The sequence below is a fragment of the Cricetulus griseus genome, chromosome 2 (assembly GCF_003668045.3).
Source record: "Cricetulus griseus strain 17A/GY chromosome 2, alternate assembly CriGri-PICRH-1.0, whole genome shotgun sequence".
Taxonomy (NCBI): Eukaryota; Metazoa; Chordata; class Mammalia; order Rodentia; family Cricetidae; genus Cricetulus; species Cricetulus griseus.
The window spans coordinates 349,105,356-349,128,397 of NC_048595.1; the positions used below are offsets into that span (position 1 = coordinate 349,105,356).

The 23,042-nt window shown below is 34.4% G+C and overlaps 1 pseudogene; it reads left to right on the forward strand.

Annotated features, from left to right (window-relative positions):
- Positions 1 to 410: 410 nt before the first annotated feature.
- On the forward strand, positions 411 to 1,142 carry LOC100758860 (annotated as a pseudogene).
- The last annotated feature ends 21,900 nt before the right edge of the window (positions 1,143 to 23,042 follow it).

Consider the following 23,042-nt stretch of genomic DNA (forward strand, 5'->3'; position numbering starts at 1 on the left):
TACCTAAGAAGAAGGGCATGTTTTCATACCAGGAGAGAAGAAATTAGCCCTTACATTCAATACGTTTCCAAAACTTGTTAATGACATGTAATCATCCAAAATTAGGATGATGTTAAAGTATTACCTATACACTAATTTTTAGTATTTTATTACAATTTATAAGTAGAAACATACAGGGAAAATGATGTATTTTATATGAATGTACCTTTTACTGTAAGAATAATATGATACTATTCTAATAAAAACTATGTTAATCTGTAAAAATTTATAATTTCTTGTTAAGAAAAGTCAAAATATTTTTGAAGTTTTTAAAAATATTGAGGAAATTGAAGGCCTGTTTGGATTAATGTGACATTAATTTCTGTACTTTTTGAGCACAATTAGATGTTAAGAGATTAATCAGTTCAGTGGAAAATGGCGGAATACTTGGCTTCCATCTTCGGCACCGAGAAAGACAAAGTCAACTGTTCGTTTTATTTCAAAATTGGAGCATGTCGTCATGGAGATAGATGTTCTCGGTTGCACAATAAACCGACCTTTAGCCAGACCATTGCCCTCTTGAACATTTACCGTAACCCTCAAAACTCTTCCCAGTATGCTGACAGTTTGCACTGTGCTGTGAGCGATGTGGAGATGAAGGAGCACTGTGACGAGTTCTTTGAGGAAGTCTTCACTGAGATGGAAGAAAGTACGGCGAGGTTGAGGAGATGAATGTCTGTGACAACCTAGGAGACCATCTGGTGGGGAACGTGTATGTCAAGTTCCGACGTGAGGAGGATGCAGAGAAAGCTGTGATTAACTTGAATAACCGTTGGTTTAATGGGCAGCCAATCCATGCAGAGCTGTCCCCAGTGACTGACTTCAGGGAAGCCTATTGCCGTCAGTATGAAATGGGAGAGTGCACAAGAGGGGGCTTTTGCAACTTCATGCATCTGAAGCCTATCTCAAGAGAGCTGCGACAGGAGCTGTACGGGCGTTGGCGTAAGAAGCATAGATCCAGGTCCTGATCACGGTGTTCTCGATCCAGAGACCGTGGTCGTGGTGGCGGCAGAGGAGGTGGAGGTGGTGGAAGACGAGAGCCTGACAGGAGGCGGTCAAGAGACCGTGAGAGATCTGGGCGATTCTGAGCCCAGCCGTTTTTACCGTGTGTCTGGTAGACAGTGTTGTAGTTGGTGACAAGCCAGTTCATAATGGGATTAAAAAAAATATATAACAAAAAAACAAAGATGGGTTTCTGAATAAAATTTGTAGTGATTATACAGTAAAAAAAAAAGAGAGAGAGAGAGAGAGATTAATCAGTTCAATAACTTTACTGACAGCAAGTGAATGGAAACAATGATGTGCTATTGTTGATGTTTTGTCTTCATGGTATTTGCAATTTATTTAAGAACAAGAATACTCAATCTAAGCCATATATATATGCATGTCTATTTAAAAGAAGTTTTACTAAGGAATCTCGAACATAGTGATAATAAGCAATGGTCACACAGTAATGTTCAAAAGAGAGTATGTAAGATGTGGTAAGGCTGTCTTTGATATTATTTACAGTGGTGATAGCCTGTTCTTCAAAATTTCACTTGTTCTGATTTATAAATTTACTTATTTTTACATTCCACTTCACTGTTGTGTAAAATTCTTAGATGGTATGTTTTAACCTTAAAAACAGACAGTGGTGGTGGTGCATGCCTTTAATCCCAGCACTCAGGAGGCAGAGGTATGTGGATCTCTGTGAGTTGGAGGTCATCCTGGTCTACAGAGAAAGCACCAGGACAGGCTCCAAAATTACAATGGAGAAACTATGTCTCAACAAACAAAAAAATAAAGAACATAGAAAAAAAAAAGACAATGCTGTTGATATCTGAAACCATTCTTGTATGAGAATGCTTTTCCACCTTATAGAAATAACAATCATTAGAACAATTTAATTACCCTTGAACATTAAAAATAATAAAGAATTAACTGTGCCATTAAGTTTAAACACTTAAAGCCCACCTCCAGTGACAGACTTCCTCCAACAAGGCCACAACTTCATTAACTCTCACCAGTTTTACTAATGCATTAAGCTACCATCTTCAATGCCTTTATGTTCCAACTCTTTAATAAACTCTCCAGCAAATCTCAGTCAATGACTTTCAAGAATGTGTGTATAAATAGTCATTTAAGTCTCCTGAATATGCACAATGACTTCCAATTTTGGATGTCTCCTGAATAGACTAGATTTTCTTAAGATGACAGCTGATAAGGCCTTTCCATTCAGATCCTGTCTGTTGCTCTCGAATAATTTATCAACATTTTCATTCTTGGATACTATGAGCAGCCATAGCAAACTATTCAGTGTTCTTTTTATTCTGTGCCAAATCCTTTGTCTTGGCACATACTTTTATCCTCTTTTACCGTCCCAATAAAAGAGGCACTACATGCAATTCTAAATCAATTCATCACATAACTCATCTAACTTACTAGACTTTCAGCAATTTTTTTTGGCAAAAGCGCTAAAATCTCTTTTGATTACTTTCCTTTGTTTTATGTGACTTTTGTGCTAGATCATTTTTTTCCTAGAAGGATTACATATGTTTTTCCAGGATCTTGTATTTCAGAAATTAAGTGTTACTTTGTTGTAATTTTCAATTCCATTATTTTCATGTTGTATGTATGGATTATTCTTTAGCTATATGTACTTTGAATTGAAAATATCATGTGTCAAACACAGTGACAGTACTTAACTTAGGACTTCTGTTTGTGGCTATGTTCACACATTTTACTCAGGTTGATTTCTTGTTTAGATTCAGTGGCATGACACCATTTGGGTGATTTTCCTGTATTTTAATGTTTTCCAAAACCAGACAAACTATAGACTTCTTTTTCAATAACAATTTTGCAATGTTAAACTGTAATAAAATTTACTGTTATTTCTATCTAACTTTCATGCAAATGATACTGGATTCCTAGATTAAATTTCCCTATCCATTCCCAATTAGTTCCTTGTGTATCATGTATAATATTTTATAATATTATATTTTTCTTTGCCTCTTGGAAATTGAAAGATTCTCGATTTTGGCCATTCAAATATGGAATTGTCACCCACACTATCACATACACAAAATACAAACATACAGACACACACCTGTGTATGTATTCACATACAACCCCCCACAAGACATGTGCACAAAGACACACATACATGTCTGTACATACACACAAATGCATAAATGCATACGTGCACAGACACAGCCTCACACACAGTGAAAGACACACGTATATACACACATGGGCATACAAAGAGACACAAACAAAAACATAGAAATTCGAATATACACACATACACATTCACATGCATGCACTACTTATTCACCATATTAAATCCACAGGTTATGAGATATCTTAGAAAAGGAATGATTATATATTGTAAATAATATTATTAAATGAAGATAAGTAGCTGTGTTTCAAATATTATGTTTGAATGCAATGTAAAATATTAAAGTATAGTTAATGCATTGACAACTAATGAAAAATGAAAGAGGACATGAACTAGAAGGAGAGCAGTTAGGGGTAGATGAGAGTGTTTGAAGAGAAGGAAAAAAATTGAGAAACCTTTTAACTATATTATAACCTCAAATAAATACGAAACAGTGGCCAATTATTGTGTCATAGAACTCCTCACCTCCAGTATTTTATGGTATAGATGAACAATTAAGAATGTCTGGATCAGAAATTTCAAATAATCACAAAAATATGTGTTACAAACTACTACAGAGAACTTGTCCACAGAGAACTTTTCCAAGTATGTGAAGAATTTTTTCCTATGTATTAAATCAAAGCCCACTTATATCTTATCTAACTGATAAAATGTCAAATCATTTCACAGTTTAGAAAAGAAAAATAACATTGAGTGAAACCATCAGGGACTTAGCATGAACATTAAAGCCTGTAATTACTTTCCTGCCTTGGATGAAAAACAGATATACCTTCATATTATTGCAGATATTTCCCGGTTAGTTTTGAAATAATTCTAGATTTCGGATAATATTTTATTAGAAAGGTAATATAGTTTCAAGAGCAATAACAAGTATTGATCATAATACTTTCTCAGGAGACTGATAGAGAAACATAATAAAAGCAATCCAACACCTTTGCAGTATTCTTCCATTACACCTCCTTTAATGTCAATAAAATGGTGATACTGAAGAATTGGGATGTATGTTCTCCCTCTTACATAATGAAGCCATCTTCTTTGAATATAATGACAATGTTGTTATCTATAGAATTCAGGATCCATGGCAGAAATACTGGATCTTTCAAGAAATTTTAATGGAGAATTTAAAAATGAGTATTATTTTACATAATGACCAACCTTCCCCCTACTTTCTGTAAATTGTCATTGTCCCTCCATTTTGATACCAAATTCATGATTTTTTCTTATTATTATATCCACATGTATTTATATGCACACAAACATCTGTATTGGTATCATCTATCTAAATCTATATATATGTTGAGTACATTTAGTAGAACAATAACATATGTGTAAGTGACTGGCAACCTACCAGAGTTCTCAAACATGGGGAAAACTGATTCTCTTTCCTGGGAAGCAAATAATTGCCTGTAGCTCTTCACCTAGTTGTGGGACCTCATGAAATTTCTCCTTTCTACATTAACCTGTCCAAAGTTACTGTCATTTTACCATCATACTTAAGTAAATATACAGTTGCAATTTATTGGGTACAGTTTTCCTCTAATATATAGAAAATAGCTTTTTTAACAGAATTTGAGTCCTCTGGCTCTTGCAATCATCATTTTGCTTCTCACAGGATATTCTCTGATACTTAGGTTATTGATCTATCAGTTGGTTTTAGGAACTTCAGTGTCAACTAGTCTCTACATATTGACTACTGTGACTTACAGTAATAGTCTCTTTCTTTTCTAGAATGAAACATCTTTGACTAGGTTTAAGAGCTACACTGAACTCTGTTTATAGGCATAAGTAGTTAAACTGCAATTGAGATTATATTTGTCCAGAAAAACAGCAGTAACAGGTTGTTTCCTGGGGCCCATAACCCCACCAGCCATGGGTAGTTGACTTGGTTAAAAACAGTACAAAAGAATGAAATATCTCATAATGATTGAAACTTACATCCAATGTGATAGTCAATGGTTATCAGAAAAAAATAAAATATAAGTGACACTATTGCCCTTTTGAGGATATCTAGTTGTACCAGTGAGAAGAGATCTATGGCTATCTTGATTATGCAGAAAATAGGTACTTCTACAGGAATTTATAAAATTGACAGTGTCTTTAATTTTAATTAAAGGAACTTACTTCAATATTAGTGCAATCATATATTTTTAAAAATAGTCATCACTGCAATGATGTAACTTTAATTTAAAAAACAAAACTTTAGCTAAATTACAGGGTCAAATCACTATGATACAGTGGCAACAAGGCAAGTTGTCATATTTTCTTCATCTATACAATAATTCCTCAGATGGAATAACTAGAATATAACATCCCATCCTACCCTCTTTTCTGCAGTATCACTTTTTCTCCCTGGGAATTCTGTTCTACACATTCTACTAGAGAGTTAAAGGACAGAGTAAAGAAAAAAATTATAATATTAAGTATTTCATTTCAGGTTATACAAATATTCTGATTCACAGTGTTAATATTAGGATGTGAATCCAATTATGAGTCACAACTACCTGTGTAAAATATGTGTTTAAATATCAATCCATATATTCACCTCATTGTGCTAGCACATAGGCTTTTCAAAACCTTGTATTTCTATTGTTTAACCAACTCAACTTCACTCACACTCACAATTTGGATTAATTTCTACTTTTCATAGGAAAAAATAAAAGGCATGAGTGGAAATATTTTCTTGCCTACAAATTAACACATGCCCAAACCTCATTTCTTTTTTGGTGCTATGCCCAATTTCATGAAACCATTTCATGTATTCCATGTATTACTGACATCCAGAAGTTTCTGAGTTTCAGATTTCTTTTACCTTGTTTTTGTAATTTGAGACTCTCTATCTCTCCACTAATTTTAGTAACACACACACACACACACACACACACACGTGTGTGTGTGTGTGTGTGTGTGTGTGTGTGTGTTTGTGTGTCCTCTTTTCTCGATAAAACATGTTTTAAACATATTGTCTACAAAAAGTGGAGTACAAATCCATTCTAGCTTAGAAATAATTTAAATTTATGTTTTCAGAAATTATTATTTAAAATGAATTAAAAATAATCTTATTTGCTGTAAAGCAATCTGGTATGAATCATATTGAAAGCTATCATGCTTATTCTCATTATAGAGCATTGAATTATGGGTAATGTGCAAGGTAAGTGAGTTTATCTCTTAGTCAAATGCTTCAAATATTTTGTGTGAAAGATGCCTGTTCAAATTGCCTATTCATTCAATAACAAGTACAGATATGTAAGTAAATGCAAAAGACTGTCAAACCATTGTGGTTGTTATGACATTAGGAAAGGAGCATTCTTGACATACAGCACCACGCATATAAAAATCTGCACTATTGCAAATTTAAAAAATTATCATTTTCATAAAATGCTGTGAATGAATTACTGATTGTATCCTTCACTATGCAATTATAACATGAATATTTTTTAAACCACCCTCAAATTATATATTCATAATTTTCATAATCATTATTTTCTTCTTAATTAATAGGAGATTCATATGTGGTCTTATCTGCAACCAATTTAAATTGCTATACTTTGAATATAATTTAAAGTTAGTCTATTGTAGTCTTTTCATTGAAAAGAAATTTAATTTTCATACCCTTCTTTCCTATAAGTGTTTATCATGTGAAACATTTTATAAATGCCATGTATGTGTGTATGTATCTATAAGTGTGTTTGTAATATGGGCAAATATGTGAGGGTCCAATCAGATATACATAGAAATATACATTAAACACATACATATATACATGCAAAAGATCTTTGCTAGGGACTACAGATAGTAAACACAATCCACATATGACAAATTTTCAGGCAAGTTTACAACACCCAAACTGTGTCACATTCAATTTAGCATATTTTCACCAAACTTACTAATCTTACAAAGTAAAATCCATTAAATTTCCAAATGTAGAGGCCTTCGATTACTTATAAACTCTTGATTCTGTTATGTATTTGGTATCTGCCATCTGTAGTCATTAATATTCTTTTATATGAGTGCTAGATTTCTTTGGTCCTAATAATTTGATTACATGGGTTCATGCCCTATACAAGACTTTTCTATTTCCATACATTTATAATTTCACAACAATTATCCATTGGAAAGTGAGTGATGATGGGTAGGATGGAAGCTATATGTCATAACATAAAGATGTCTAATATATATGTGTATGTATAATAGGTGGATAAAAAGATATGTGGATAGAAAAATAGATACATAGATACATACATTATACATAGATAGATACATAGATACATAGATAAATAAATAGATAGGAATAGATACAAACACACACACACACACACACACACAGAAAGAGAGAGAGACAGAGACAGAGACAGAGACAGAGACACAGACAGACAGACAGACAGACAGACAGATGTAGACAGAGATCTCCTGAAACAAAGTTCTTTCTTCCTAAAGTTCACGTTCATGGTTTTTCATACAGTACTCTAACCTGTTTATCTTCTGTATTAACTCTGGTTAGTTTTGGGCAAAGTTGTTGAAAATCACAAATCTGTTAAATATAAAAACTTAGTTACTCAAAATTTCTGGAACTGCATTTTATAATTTGACGAAAAAATTAAAATAAATAATATAAATATATTCATGGGAAATTGGGATAATTGCTAAGAGACATTATTTAATTTAAATTCTTTAATTACTACTCATATTTACATATCCATCCCCCCAAATCCCTCAACCTCTCCTCCTCCCATGTTCCCCACCAACCCCCGACCCATCCCCCAACTCCTCCCTAGGGATAGTGAGGTCCTCCACAAGGGACCTTCAAAGTGTGTCATATCATTCGTGGGAGGACCTAGGCCCTCCTTGCTGTATCTAGACTGCAATATGGAATGGGCTCCCAAATTCGATTTGTGTTCCAGGGTTTTTAGACATAGAGCAAAGTATTAGCAGTATACAATCCACATTGCCAGAGGAGATAAGAAACATGGAGGACTCCAAGAGAAGATTGCATAGTCCCTCAAAGAAGGGGAGGGAGACAAGAACCACTGAGCAAAGTGTGAGTATGGGGGGGGATAGAGGAAGGAAGTGGGAAGGGAAGAAGGGGAGGGGGAGGAAAACAAGAGGACTGAGGCATTAGAGGAATAAAGGAGGGCAAGAAAGGAGATGCCTTGATAGAGGGAGACAGTACAGTTATGTAGAGAGGTCTGGCACAGGGGAAATGTTAAGGGATCCACAAGGATGACCCCAACTAAGAATTCAAGCAGTGGTGGAGAAAATGCCACTGATTACCTTCCCTTATAATGAGATTGATGTCTACCTTGGTTACCACTCCTAGAGCCTTCATCCAGTCACTGTTTGAAGCAAAAACAGGAACCCACAGCTAAGCACTGAACCGTAATCCTGGAATACAGTTGTGGAGAGGGAGAAAGGATGAGAAAAAGAGCTAAAATGGTGCTGCAGAAACCCAAAGAAACAGTTGTCCTGACCTAGTGAGAGCATGGAGATCCTATTCATAAAGCCAGGGAAACAGCATTGAACCAAACCAAGCCCTCTGAATGTGGGAACCGGCTAGGAGGCCAAGACAGTCTATGGCACTTCTAAAAGTGGAGCCAGTCTTTAATCCTAGGGACAAAACTTTTAATGTCTTAAACAGTTGCAAAAACTTATGTGTGTAAAAGCCCATTTCATAGAAATAGCTTTAGAAACAGATGGGAATCTTTATTTTGTTTGATGCACACTTTGTGGCAGTCCCTTATTTATTGTTAAAATGTAATTATTTTAACATGAGTTACTATTACATGTACAGGTAGGTGTTCATAGTCTGGTTCCCTGACAATGGCTCTTGATTCTTCAGTTTCTTGAAAAATGGCTTGCTGTATTGCTTTCAGTCAGGCTTTCTCTAAGCTGGCCCCCTGAAATTCTTATAAAATTGTTTTCACTGTTTATCATACTATATATGAAAGTTAGGTTCATAGATTTCCAATTGGATGACATGCATACCTTTAACTAACATGCATAATTGAACAATATTATGCTCACCCTAAATTTAAAATTATATGTTTGCAATAATATGTATTGCAAAATCCAGTAATTTTAAATATATGTACACATGTACTCAAATATAAATAACAAGTAGATGGTATTTTCAAAAATTCATTTTAATTAGATCCAAATGAATAATGAGAATCATCTAAGAAATAAATTATCTTAAAATTAAATTTGCAAAAAATTTTTCAATGTAATCTTGCCAATTTGTTTAAAAAACATGTAAATCATTAGTTCAGATCCAAGGTACCATTGAATAACCAACATTCCATTATATATGCTCATGAGTCTCACATAAAATAAAGTGACAGTAAGATATACTAGCTTGACATTCCAGAAAGCATTGTGTTTTGACAGATTCACTCTTGCTACATTTATTTCATGGACATGTTAATCATATATTTACAGTTGTTTCTGTTTCCCATGAATCTAGGCATATTAAGGAAATAATTTGCTACATTGCCACTAAAATTATAAGTTTTATGAAAAGTAATAATTTCTTCAGTTAGAGAAATAAGATAGTGTTTTAGGTGACTCATTAGATGGTACTCAAAAAATTTATCCCAGTTTATACAAATAGTACAAATGTGGCCAAGGAATCCTTAGACATGGATGAGTAGCATATGAGAGACCAAGTCTACAACACAAAAAATCATTGCCTATATTGGTTGCATAATCAAAACATAAGAAGAAAAGGCAACTGATATTAGCTTTCAAGAAAATGAACCAACGAGTTAACTACTCAATTTCTACAAGAAATTCAAATCACTCACCACCTAAATTAAACCTAGACAGGTTAATTTGAGACTTCTGAAATCTATGGTCATAAGATGATCAATTTTTGCAGTTTTAAATTGTTATACCAACAATTTAATGTAAAAAATAATTCATTCAGTGTATATTTAATTGCATAAAAGAAATATCAATAAATACATAAAATTATTAAGAATTCAAGTCATGTAAAGAGAGATCAATAAAGATCCATAAAATGCATTTTGGAATACATTTGGCATATTACAGCTAAATATATCAACTAAGTATTAAGACAATTAAAATGCTTTGTTTCATCATATTGTCAGATAAAACTGGATTTTGCTTGATTTGACAAAAATACTTAATTTTCATATTTGTTTTTACATATAAAGTCAATACTTGACTGCTTTTTAAAAAAGAAATCATGCATTCTGTCAGTCATATTAGTAATTTACTATTGATGCAAGTTGACATTAACATAAAATTTAAAGGAAAACCTCAGGATAATTTACAGATGTTAGAGAGAGTGCATGGGTGAGATTCATTAACAGAGACCCTTTAAGGAATGCTAATGCTTAGTTTAGACAGGACACTTCTAGTCCTCATGCAGGTCCTAACTTAAATGTTATATCTTACAGAGATCTGAACAGAAGATTCTAAAATACAGTTCCTCCTCTGTCCATATCACTCATTAATAACTCAGTTTTTCCTCCAAGCAACAATTGCTATTTGAAATTGCATTAAGTATTTCTCTGCTTTCTGTTTGCTCTCCACTTCTGAAAGACTTCATCCGTTATCTTATCTCTCCAGGTGAGGGCCTGATTAGGGGCATTTGGCAGTTATTTGTTCAATAAATGAAAAGATGCTTCTGAATTTAAGTTGGACTTATTAGCCTGATGCACTCATGGAAAGTGAAAACATTCCAATTGTAAGATACATTATATACTAAACCGAGTGATTTATATACCTCAGCAAAGCACTCCACAAGGATGTACCAGTTGGTTAATAGGATGAACATGAAATTGAATGGACTGAATCCCATCATCAGAAAATACACACACACACACACACACACACACACACACACACACACACCTAAATATCCAGCCGTCATCACAATTTATTTATTCTAGTTTGATTTTTAAAAGGTAAAATATCTTATTATTAAATTTCCATCAACATTAATGACTCATTAAGCAAAAATTATTGAATTACCAATATCATAGATTGTTTCTAAATAAAAAACTTAAAAACTGTCTATTCTATTAAGAATGAGTTCTTGTGCACATAAATATGTGTACTTTGGGGAGCCCCCACTGAGGGCCATACCCTGCCTGAGGAGTGGAGGGTGAATGGGATGGGGGTGGGGGAGGAGGAGTGTGGGTTAGGGGAGGGAGAGGGAGAAGGGATTGACATGTGAAACAAGCTTGTTCTGTATTGGAACTCATAAAAAAGATCAAAAAAAAAGAAAAATTTTCCAACCTAAAGAAAGACATGCCAATGAAAGTACAAGAAGCCTACAGAACACAAAATAGAGTAGACCACAAAAAGTCTCTTTGTCACATAATAGTCAAAATCCCAAACATAAAGATTAAAGAAAGAATATTAAGAGCAGCTAAGGAAAAAGTTCAAGTATCATATAAAGGCAAACCTATCAGAATTACACCTGACTTTTCCCTGGAAACTCTGAAAACCAGAAGGTCCACAGATGCCAGCCCAGACTACTATAATCACCAAAGCTTTCGATCAATATAGATGTAGAAAGCAAGATCATGCATGACAAAAACAGATTTAAACAATATATATCCACCAATCCAGCCCTACAGAAAGTGCTGGACGGAAAACTCCAACTCAAGGAAGTTAACTACAACCAGAAAAGCATGCGCAATAGATAATCCCACTTCACCAACAGCAAAAGAAAAATGGGGTGGAAATCCAAAAAAATTCACCACTGCCACCAACAAATCCAAAACAAACAAAAATGAGCAATCAATGGTCATTAATATCTCTCAATATTAATGGTCTTAACTCACCTATAAAAAGACAAAGACTAGTAGAAGGAATAGAAAGATGGAATCCATCCTTCTTCTGCATACAAGAAATACACCTCAAATTCAAAGACAGGCTGTACCTCAGAGTAAAAGGTTGGGAAAAGATTTTCAATCAAACGGACCCAAGAAACAAGTAAGGGTAGCAATCCTAACATCTATAAACTAAAATTAATCAAAAGAGATGAAGGAGGTCACTTAATACTCATTACAGGAGTAATCCATCAAGATGAAGTTTGAATTCTGAACATCTATGCCCCAAATTCAAAGATATCCACATTCATAAAAGAAACATTACTAAAATTTAAATCACACATAAAACGTCACACACTCATAGGGAGAGATTTCAACACCCAACTCTCACCACTGGACAGGAACACAAGACAGAAACTTAACAAAGGAGCAATGGAACAAATAGAAGTTATAGCCCATTTGTGTTTAACAGACATCTATAGAACATTCCATCCAAATACAAAAGAATATACCTTCTTCTCAGCCCCACATGGAGCATGGAACCTTCTCTAAAATTGACCACATACTTGACAATATAGGAGACATCAGCAGGTTCAAAAAAATAAAATAAGCCCATGTATCTTATCAGAATACTGTGCTTTAAAGTTAGGATTCAACAACAACAAAAATTGAAGAAAACCTAAAAACTCATGGAAATTGAATAATGCCTAATTGCACCATTCCTGGGTCAAGGAAGAAATTTAAAAAATTAAAGATTTCATAGAATTCAAGGAAAAAGAAGACACAACATACCCAAACTTATGGGATACTTTGAAGGCAGTGCTAGGAGGAAAATTCATAGCACTAAGTGCCCAGATTAAGATACCTGATAATAGTCACACAAGAGAATTAACAGCACAACTGAAAGCTCTAGAACACAAAGAAGCCAATGAACCCCAGAGGAGTAGACACCAGGAAATAATCAAATTGAGGGTTGAAATCAATAAAGTGGAAACTATGAGAACAATACAAAGAATCAATGAAACAATGATTTTGTTTTTTGAAAAAATCAACAAGATAGACAACCTTTATCCAAACTTACCAAATGGCAGAAAGTGAACATGCAAATTAATAATCCAAAAATGAAAAGGGGGCCAAAACAACAGACACTGAGGAAATCCAGAAAATCATCAGGTCATGCTTTAAAAATATGTATTCCTCAAAATTTGAAAATCTAATAAAATGGACAATTTTCTGGATAGATTTCACTTACCAAGATTGAATCAAGAACAGATAAGAAATTTAAATCGACCTATAATTCCTAATGAAATAGAAGCAGTAATCAAAAGTCTCCCAACCAATAAAAAACCCAGGACCAAATGGCTTCAGTGCAGATTTCTACCAGAAACTCAAACAACAATTAATACCATTTCTGCTCAAAGTATTCCACACAATAGAAGCAGAAGAGTCATTGCCAAATTCTTTTTACTAGGCTTCAAGAACCTTGGTACCCAAGAAACACAAAGATACAACTAAGAAAGAGAACTACAGACCAATATCCCTTATGAACATTGATGAAAAATTACTCAATAAAATTCTGGCTAATCAAATCCAAGAACACATCAGAGAAATCATCCACCATGATCAATTAGGCTTCATCCCAGGGATGCAAGGATGGTTCAACAAATGAAAATCCATCAATGTAATCTACCATATAATCAAAATGAAAAAGAAAAAAAAACATGATCATCTCACTAGATGCCATTTCTACTCTTAGGTATATACCCAAATGAAACATATTCATACAACAAGGACATCTGTTCAACTATGTTCACAGCAGCATTGTTTGTAATAGCCAGAAACTGGAAGCAGCCAAGATGCTCTTCGACTAAAGAATGGATACAGAAAATGTGGTACATTTACAATGGAGTACTACTCATGAAAAACAAAACAAAACAAAACAAAACCCATGGAATCTTGAAATTTGCCTGCAAATGGATGGAACTAGAAGAAACCATCCTGAGTGAGGTAACTCAGTTGCAAAAAGACAAAAATGGTATGTATATACTCATATATGGATTTTAGATATGGAGTAGAGGATTGCCAGCCTACAATATACAGCAACAGAAAAGCTAGGAAACAAGGAGGTTCCTAAGAGAGACACACATACTCCCCAGGAGAAGGGGAAAGATACAAGATCTCCTAAGCTAATGGGGATCAAGGGGAAGAGGGGAGAGGGAGTTAGAAGAAAGAGAAGGAAAGAAGAGGAAGGGAGAAGAGGACAGGAGGGAGCAGGAAGAACTATTCAGGGGAGGAATGGAGAAAAGCAAGAAAAGAGATACCATCATAGATGGAGTCATTATAGGTTTAAAGAGAATTCTGAAAATAGTGAAATGTCAAGAGGCCTACAAGGTTGACCCTAACTAACAATCTAAGCAACAGTGGAGATGCTTAAAAGCCCTTCTTCAATAATGAGATTGATGACTACCTTATATGCCATCTTAGTGCCTTCATCCAGTAGCTGATGGAAGCAGATGCAGACACCCACAGCTAAACACTGAGCTGAACTCTGGAATCCATTTGCAGAGAGGGAGGAGTGATGAGCAAAGGGGTCAATACTAGGCTGGAGAAAAGCACAGAAACAGCTGACTTGAACAATGGGGAGCTCACGGACCCCAGACTGATAGCTGGGAAACCAGCATAGGACTGTTCCAGAACCCCTGAAGAAAGAAGTCAGTTTGGAGGTCTGGACAGTCTATGGGGCTACTGATAGTGGATCAGTATTTTCCCGTAGTACACAGTAAAACTTTGGGAGCCTATTCCAGATAGAGGGATACTCTTTCAGCCTAGACATATGGGGGAGTGTCTAGGCCCTAATCCAAATGTTATTGCAGACTTCTAAGATATCCCATGGAAGGCTTTACCCTTCCTGGGGAGAAGAATGGGTTTGGTACAGGTGGGGCAGGGGAGGAGGGGAGGGAGAGGGAACTGGGATTGACATGTAAAACAAGCTTGTTTCTAATTTAAATAAAAATGACTACATCTTTCAATATTAAAAAAAAATTAGTAAATATTTTTAAACCTAATCTTGGTTGATTGTCAAATTTTTAAACACCAAACTAATTTGTAATTACAGAAAAACATTTACATTAAAGAAAAACTTGATATTCATAGTATAAGTCACTTTGAAACAGTTTCAGAAAAACTATAATTCTTACTATAGGGCTACCATGATATTATACATGTTGACATAGGTATACATTAAGGTCAATGTTAATTATTTTAGAAGTGAAAGTTCAAAGAACATTAAGACATGTTCAGCCCTTTAAACTTTGAAAATTATTATAAACTTACTAAAGAAGTGGATATAGTTCACAATAATATTCAAAGATAATGTTCATTAACTTTTTCTTAAAAAGTATTATTAACCACTGTGTAGAATGATACAATACTATATGAACTTAAAATTAAATGTACTAAGAATCATGCATAAATGAACTTTCCACATGTCATTATTTGTGGTTTAAAATGCCCCTACTTTTTTTTGTTTAAAACTATCAAATCATTTTATTATTCTGTCTTTATATGTAAATTGTATTAATATATGTAAATTAAATATGGATTAAAACTAGGTTTGGAAAATCATCTTTACACACACTGTCAATGATTAGAACCTTAATAATCAACATCTAAAAAATTCTCCTGAGTACATATAAATTCTGAAATACCCATCACAAAGTTTTTCTTGAAAAATAAGATACATGAGGTTTGAGACTAGGACCTTTCAAATTTTATAAGATATCTGTTTTATGCATTTCATCGAATGAAAGTAATATTACCTGCACTTACAACTTTGCAAACATGTTCTACAGAACAGGATGATTCTTTTGGGATCTTGAAGCTCAAGACATAAGTGGAAACAGTGAATATAAGAATTGAGTAGATTTATCTTTAGTAGGAAAAATTGAAGAAAGTGCAATGAGTAACAAGGGAAGATGATATCTAGCTCCATTTTAATTCTGTTATATAACAGAACTTCTTTGATATTGAAATATAGAGAATAATTCATATGAGAATTTCTGTATTATGTTTATTTTAGTTTTCATAATATATTCACACAAAAGAAAATGCTAAACATAGCAATAACAAATGTAGTTATTGCTAACAAATCTAGACTATCTCAAATGAGTGGGAGATTTTCTTAATGGTTAAAAAAGGTAAATAAGAAAATAGATTTCTATTTTGCACATCAAGATTGACAAGGAAAAACTGCAAACTTTCTAATTTCTTACTTGTCATATTCTTTCTTTTTTAGTTGTTGTTTACTGTTTTCTCTGGATAATAAATCCCTTGAAACTCAAGGGCCAACAAAGAGACCACTGTCAGTAACATTTTGTCTCATGTCTCAGTAAATGTTAAGGAACAATGAAATTCATAGACAAATGAGGATAAATTTAAAACAGAAGCTCATTAGAAATTCATAGTAGGAACTTCCCACACAAGCACACATACATGCACAGGCAGACACACACACACACACACACACACACACACACACACACACACACATATAATACTCATATACAGAAAGAGAATGAGAGACAGAGAGATTCTATATAGTAGGAGTGTCCCAATACCTGTGTGCTATCTTTCTACTAGTTTTCAGAGATCATTTTAATGAACTTATGACAAAACTGAGCTGAGGTACAGGAAGTCAGGTGTCATGTTCACTTCACTTGGGCCACACAGGTGCCTCCTCTCAGTTGCCGTCACTCAGTGAATTATATCCTTCAGGCAGTGTTTCACATTTAAGAAATAACAAAGATAATGAAACCAGAACTGGGCCACATCTGACATTTTCTATCACCTGTTTTATTTTGTTAGCATCCTATTAATTTTTTAGTTCAAACCATATTACATAGATCAAAATTGATTTCTATCATACAATAAGAAAGAACAGCAGACAGAATTACAAATGAAGGAATTCTTCCTGGAAAATCAGAACTCTGGTACTATTCAAGGACTCTGAAATAGGAATAAGAAAATGTGAATGGACAAGGACTTTGTAAGAGTAGGTTTTGCCCTAAGGGTGTAGATACTTCAGTAAAGCCTCAAGACATGGAAAACTGTTATGAAATCCTGGCTTGTCATAACAATGTGGTCATTACAATTATGAGCACCCCACAAATGTAGATATCTGCATAAAACTCCAAAACACAAAATGGCATTCAAGTAGGGTGAAGATAAATTGAGCAAAGCAAAAAAATCAATTATAATGGGAGGGGAAATGAAAGAGATAACAAGGAACATATGTGATTATAATGCATATATATACATTTATGAAGCTGGAAAAGCAAATTTAAAAACAAGCTCTACAGACTGATAAGTTTAAATGCAGACTCTACAGAGGGCAGACAGAATGTAAAAGACTTCTTGACTTTTTTCTGAAAGGAATGTTTGATTCCACAGATGGCTGAATTTTCTATTTCAAATCTTTTAATACTCCAAGAACCATATCTGGATTTAAAATGTCTTCTCCAGTTAGCATGAACAAACAGCTTATATTTTTTGGCCCCATATATAGTAATCAAGACAAAGGTAACTTTGATTTGCTTTAAAGATGAATGATTTCTTTGATGAGAGGGAAGGGACCAGAACTTGAAAATGAGGCAATATGGATTTTTGACAATTGTAAGAGAATTTTTATGAAAGCTGTTCTACTTCATTAATGTCTTCTTTTTTAATTTTAAAGCTGAATTTGATTGTGTTTTAAATATCTTTATTTTCACATATGCTTCTAGTGTGCAACACCACACACTGAAAATAAAATCAAGTTTCCTAATCTTTATTACAAATGTTTATTTTCTATAATGTAATAAATTACTCATAGATGAATATTATTTAAAGTTTATAGTTTCATTTAACTTAACATTTTTAAAATGTCAAACTGTATCAAGTTTTGGAAGAAAATGTAAAATTATACATAAAAATTCACTTAAAATAAATATAAAACTCCATATTAAATGTTTAGGGTAAACTTTGGTTCAACTAAGATACTTATTAATAAAATAATACAAATATGCTAGGTTTAGAATAACAAATATTCAGAAAAATGGAAAAATCTGTCAAAGTTGCCTATATCTTAATTATAAAATATTTGACAAGGCAAATGATGGAGAAAATGCCTTAATTCCACCACTAAGGAGACAAAGGTAGGTGGATTTCCATGAGTATAATCTGGCATAGACTAAACAGAGAGAGTCTTTTTGGCTAGTCTTAGCTATATAGTGACCATCTGTCAGAAAAGTAATGAAAAATACAATGTCACATGATATCCTAAATAATACCTAACCCCCAAAGTTAAGCACATTTTCAAATTTCTGTGCCTTGTGATTAATTATATTTTTTTACTTAAGAGAAATGGTTGAATGCTGTACAAAACTCTTTGGATCTCAGAGCTTTTACAAAGTTAGTTATATGTTTGAAATTACCATGGAAATAATTTTCCCTAAAAAGCTTGAAGCAGCAGGTATAGAAAACTCCTTTTTATCAGTGTTAATATTCTGTCTTATGTTTGGTGATTTTGAAGGACCATTTCAGAGGAGTTTAATTTGTTTTATGCTGTACACAAATAAAAACATGTAGCTGAACATGACTTCAATGACCATTTAAATATCATTGTATTATACTTTTTCAAATGATTTCCCCCTCTCACTGTTACTTTGTTTTCTTTCCCAAATTCTGAGAGACAGTCTGCATATAAAATAGAAATTACAACTGTCTCAGTGGTGTGTATATAAAATATTTTTTACCATAACAAGACGTGCATATTTATTGTGTCATTCGTCTGTTTTTAAAGTCTTCATACAGGACCTGATTAGAGAGATGAGGCTAGCTTCCAGTGTACTATATACTCCAGGCTGATGTAGAATTGTAGATCCACATCTGTAAGACATCAGATTATTTGGATTTCTGGTGTGTGCACAGTATCCCTCATTGTCACATTATTGATGATCTACTTGGATTAATAATGTCTTAAAATTCACAGTTAGTATCATGACTATGAGTCCTGCATATAAAATATATACATGCTTCAAATTCACAATAGTATTTTCCTATTTTAACTTCTGAATTTTTTTCAACTTCAGATACATATGGTATATTAAATTCAGTTTAATATGCAGTATAAACTTTACTTTTTTATTATTTAACCATCCAGGAATGTACCAATAGTCACTGAAAAACCTGTTCTTCCCTTATATCATTCTGAAGGTATAATGGCTTGGGTTATAATTTAAAGGAAGAGCCATATTTTTCCAAAATATTACAGAGACACTATCAACATTATTTATTAATATTGTTTCCTCCTGAAGCTTATTGAGCTTGCCTTCACATCCTATCTGCTTCAGCATTATTGTCTTCCAACGTTCTGTTATGAAGACCCATAATGCTCTGCTTACTTACAGTGTTCACCCACATATTCTTTAAAAAGTTTCAAAAATCTTAAACATTCCTCATATACATATATACATATGTGCATACATACATCATACATACATATATCATACACACCATACATACATACATACATACATACATACATACATACATATGCAGAACCAGAGAGATTGAGATTATAATACCTGTCTCATGATGTGAATATTATAATCTGGTGGTTGTTAAGTACAGTCCAAGAAGCAGATTGTCTCTGCAGTCCCACCCAACTGGTGCGAGATATCAGCAGGATACTTAGAGAGCTGTCTTGTTTCAGTCCAACTTGCAATCCTGAAGAAGTTGTGTTTAATACCAGTCATAGCAACAAGGTAGAAAAGCATGCCTGTGAGAGTAAAGGCAAGCAGGCAAAAGTCAAGATTTTTTCTCCCATGTCCCTTTATGTGGACTGCCATTGATATTGTGGCCCAGATTCATGGTAGCATTTCTTCAAAAAATCTAATTAGAAAATTCCTCACAGAAATACAAAAAGCCTGGGTTTTAGCTAATTTCAAATATAGTCAGTCAGTTGACAGCCAAGATTAAGAATCATACATCTATTGGGTAAATTCAACATTTTAGTCATTTTAGGGTATATATTTTATAGGTATTACCAATATATAATTCGACAAATTTTATTGTCCCTAAAAAATAATTCCCTTTCATTTTTTATGTTTTTTATTTGAATTAGAAACAAGATTATTTTACATGTCAATCCAAGTTCCCTCTCCCTGCTCTCCTCCCCTACCACCCCCCCAACTAAAACCTTACCTATCACATATACTTTCTGCCCCCCAGGGAGGGTGAGGCCTTCCATAAGTGGTCATCAGAGTCTGTCATGTACTTTTCGATAGGGCCTAGGCCCACACCCGTGTGTCTTGGCTCAGGGAGTATCCCTGTATGTGGAATGGGCTCCCAAAGTCCACACGTGTGCTAGGGATAAGTACTGAACTACTACAGGAGGTCCCATAGATTTCTGAGGTCTCCTCACTGAAACCCACTTTCCTGGGGTCTGGATTAGTTCCATGCTGGTATCCGAGCTATGAGTCTGGGGACCAAGAGCTCCCCATTGTTAAGGTCAGCTGTTTCTGTGGGTTTCACCAGCCTGGTCTGGAACCTTTTGCTCATAATTTGTCCTTCTTTGCAACTGGATTCCAGTTCAGTTCAGTGATCAGTTGTGTCTGCTTCTAGTTCCACCAGCTGCTGGATAAAGGCTTTACTATGGCATATAAGTCAGTCATCAATCCCATTATCAGGTGAGGGTATTTAAGGTAGACTCTACTCTGTTGCTTAGATTGTTACCTGGTGTCATCTTTATAGACCTCCGGACATTTCCCTAGTGGATGATTTCTCTCTAACCCTAAAATATCTCCCTCTATTATGGTATCTCCTTTCTTGTTTTCTTCTATTCTTTCCCTGAAAACAACTTTCTGCTCCCTCATGTCCTCCTCACCTCTCCTTTTCTCCCCTTCTCATTGTCCTATCTCCCTCTAGCTCCTCCCATGCTCCCAATTTGCTTTGGAAATCTTGCACCATCCCCCTTTTTCAGGGGACCATGTAAGTCTCTCTTAGGGTCCTCCTTGTTTACTAGCTTCTCTGGCAGTGTGGACTCTAGGCAGGTAATCCTTTACTCTATGTCTGAAATCCACATATGAGTAAGTACAAACAAGCTAAATGTATACAATGGAATAAATAAAGCATCTTCAACAAATGGTGTTGGCATAACTGGATGCTGTCTTGTAGGATACTTCAGATAGATCCAAATCTATCACCATTCACAAAACTTAAGTCCAAATGTATCAAAGTGTATCCAGACACACTGAACTTATTTGAATACAATGTGGGAAATACCCTTGAATTAATTGGTACAGACCTCTTCCTGAACATTACACCAGTAGGACAGACACTGACATCAACAATTGATAAATGGGACCTCCTGAAACTGAGAAGCTTCTGTAAGGCAAATGACACTGTCAGCAAGACAAAACTGCAGCCCACAGAATAGGAAAAGATCTTCACCAACCCCACATCTGACAGAGGGCTGATCTTCAAAATATACAGAGAACTCAAGAAGGTAGTTTCCAAAGCACCAAACAATCCAATTAAAAAGTGGAGTACAGAACTAAATAGACAATTCTCAACAGAGCAATCTAAAATGGCTGAAAGACACATAAGAAAGTGTTCAACATCCTTAGCCATCAGGGAAATGCAAATCAAAACAACTCTGAGATACCATCTTACTCCTGTCAGAATGGCTAAAATCAAAACACCACTGACAGTTTATGCTGCAGAGGATGTGCAGAAAGAACACTCCTCCACTGCTTGTGGGAGTGTCAACTTGTACAGCCACTTTGGAAATCAGTATGATGACTCCTCAGGAAAATGGGAATCAGTCTACCACAAGATTCAGCAATTCCACTCTTAGGCATATACACAAAAGAAGTGCATTCATACAACAAGGACATCTGTTCAAGGATGTCCATAGCAGCACTATTTGTAATAGCCAGAAGCTGGAATCAACTTAGATGCCCTTCAACTACACAATGGATAGAGAAAATGTGGCACATTTACACAATGGAATACTACTCAGCAGAAAAAAACAATGGAATTTTTAAATTTGCAGGAAAATTGATGACACTAGAAGAAACCATTCTGAGAGAGGTACCCCAACCACAAAAAATTTTCTGCTCATTTTCTCCTCATCCAGCCTCTAGGAACCCCAAGTGTTTTTCCTTGCTCTATGGGTTGTCTATTGTGAGCATTTCATACAAATTATATACATGCACATTATCTATGTTGGAGTCTCTTTCACTCATTTAATCATTTTTAAGTATCATCCATGTTACATTGTGTCCATTTCACCAAGAAAACTATTCCATTACAAATAAAGCACATTTAAACACTTAAGGTTTAATGTTTAACTATTTAGCAGTTAATGTAGATTTGAGTTGTTTCTACTTACTATTTTTTCTAGATTTTTAATTTAAATTACAAACAATTTTATTTTACATATTAGTGCTAGTTTCATTTCCTTTCCATCCTCCCATCTACCCCAACTACCCCCCCCATCCCAACCCTACTTCTGTTTCCCAGGGAGGTTGAGGCCTTCCATGGGATATCATCAAAATCTGTCACATCATTTGCTGGAGGACCTAGGCCCTCCCCCATGTGTCTAGGCTCAAAGAATATCCCTCTGTGGGGAATGGGCTCCTAAAGTCCATACTTTTCTACTACTAGAGGCCCCATAAACAAATCAGGACACAAAAATTTGTGTATATATATATGTATTTGAGCATGTAATACATTTTTTAGATCAGATATAGTGATAGCATTGCTACATAATTTGTCAATTCTTTGCCCACCTTGCTTGGGACCCAGTAATCTGTATCCCACAGAAATGGCTATTTTTTTATTATCATGAGCAATATGAATGCATTGTATTTTATCCTTGTTGTTTCCCATATTTAGTTTTAATTTTGTTTTTTAACTATATCCTGGTGTATATTTTTTGTAGTCTTTGTTTATTCTACTAGTCCCCTTTTTATATTCATAGCAATTTGTCGTTGGTGATGGCAATG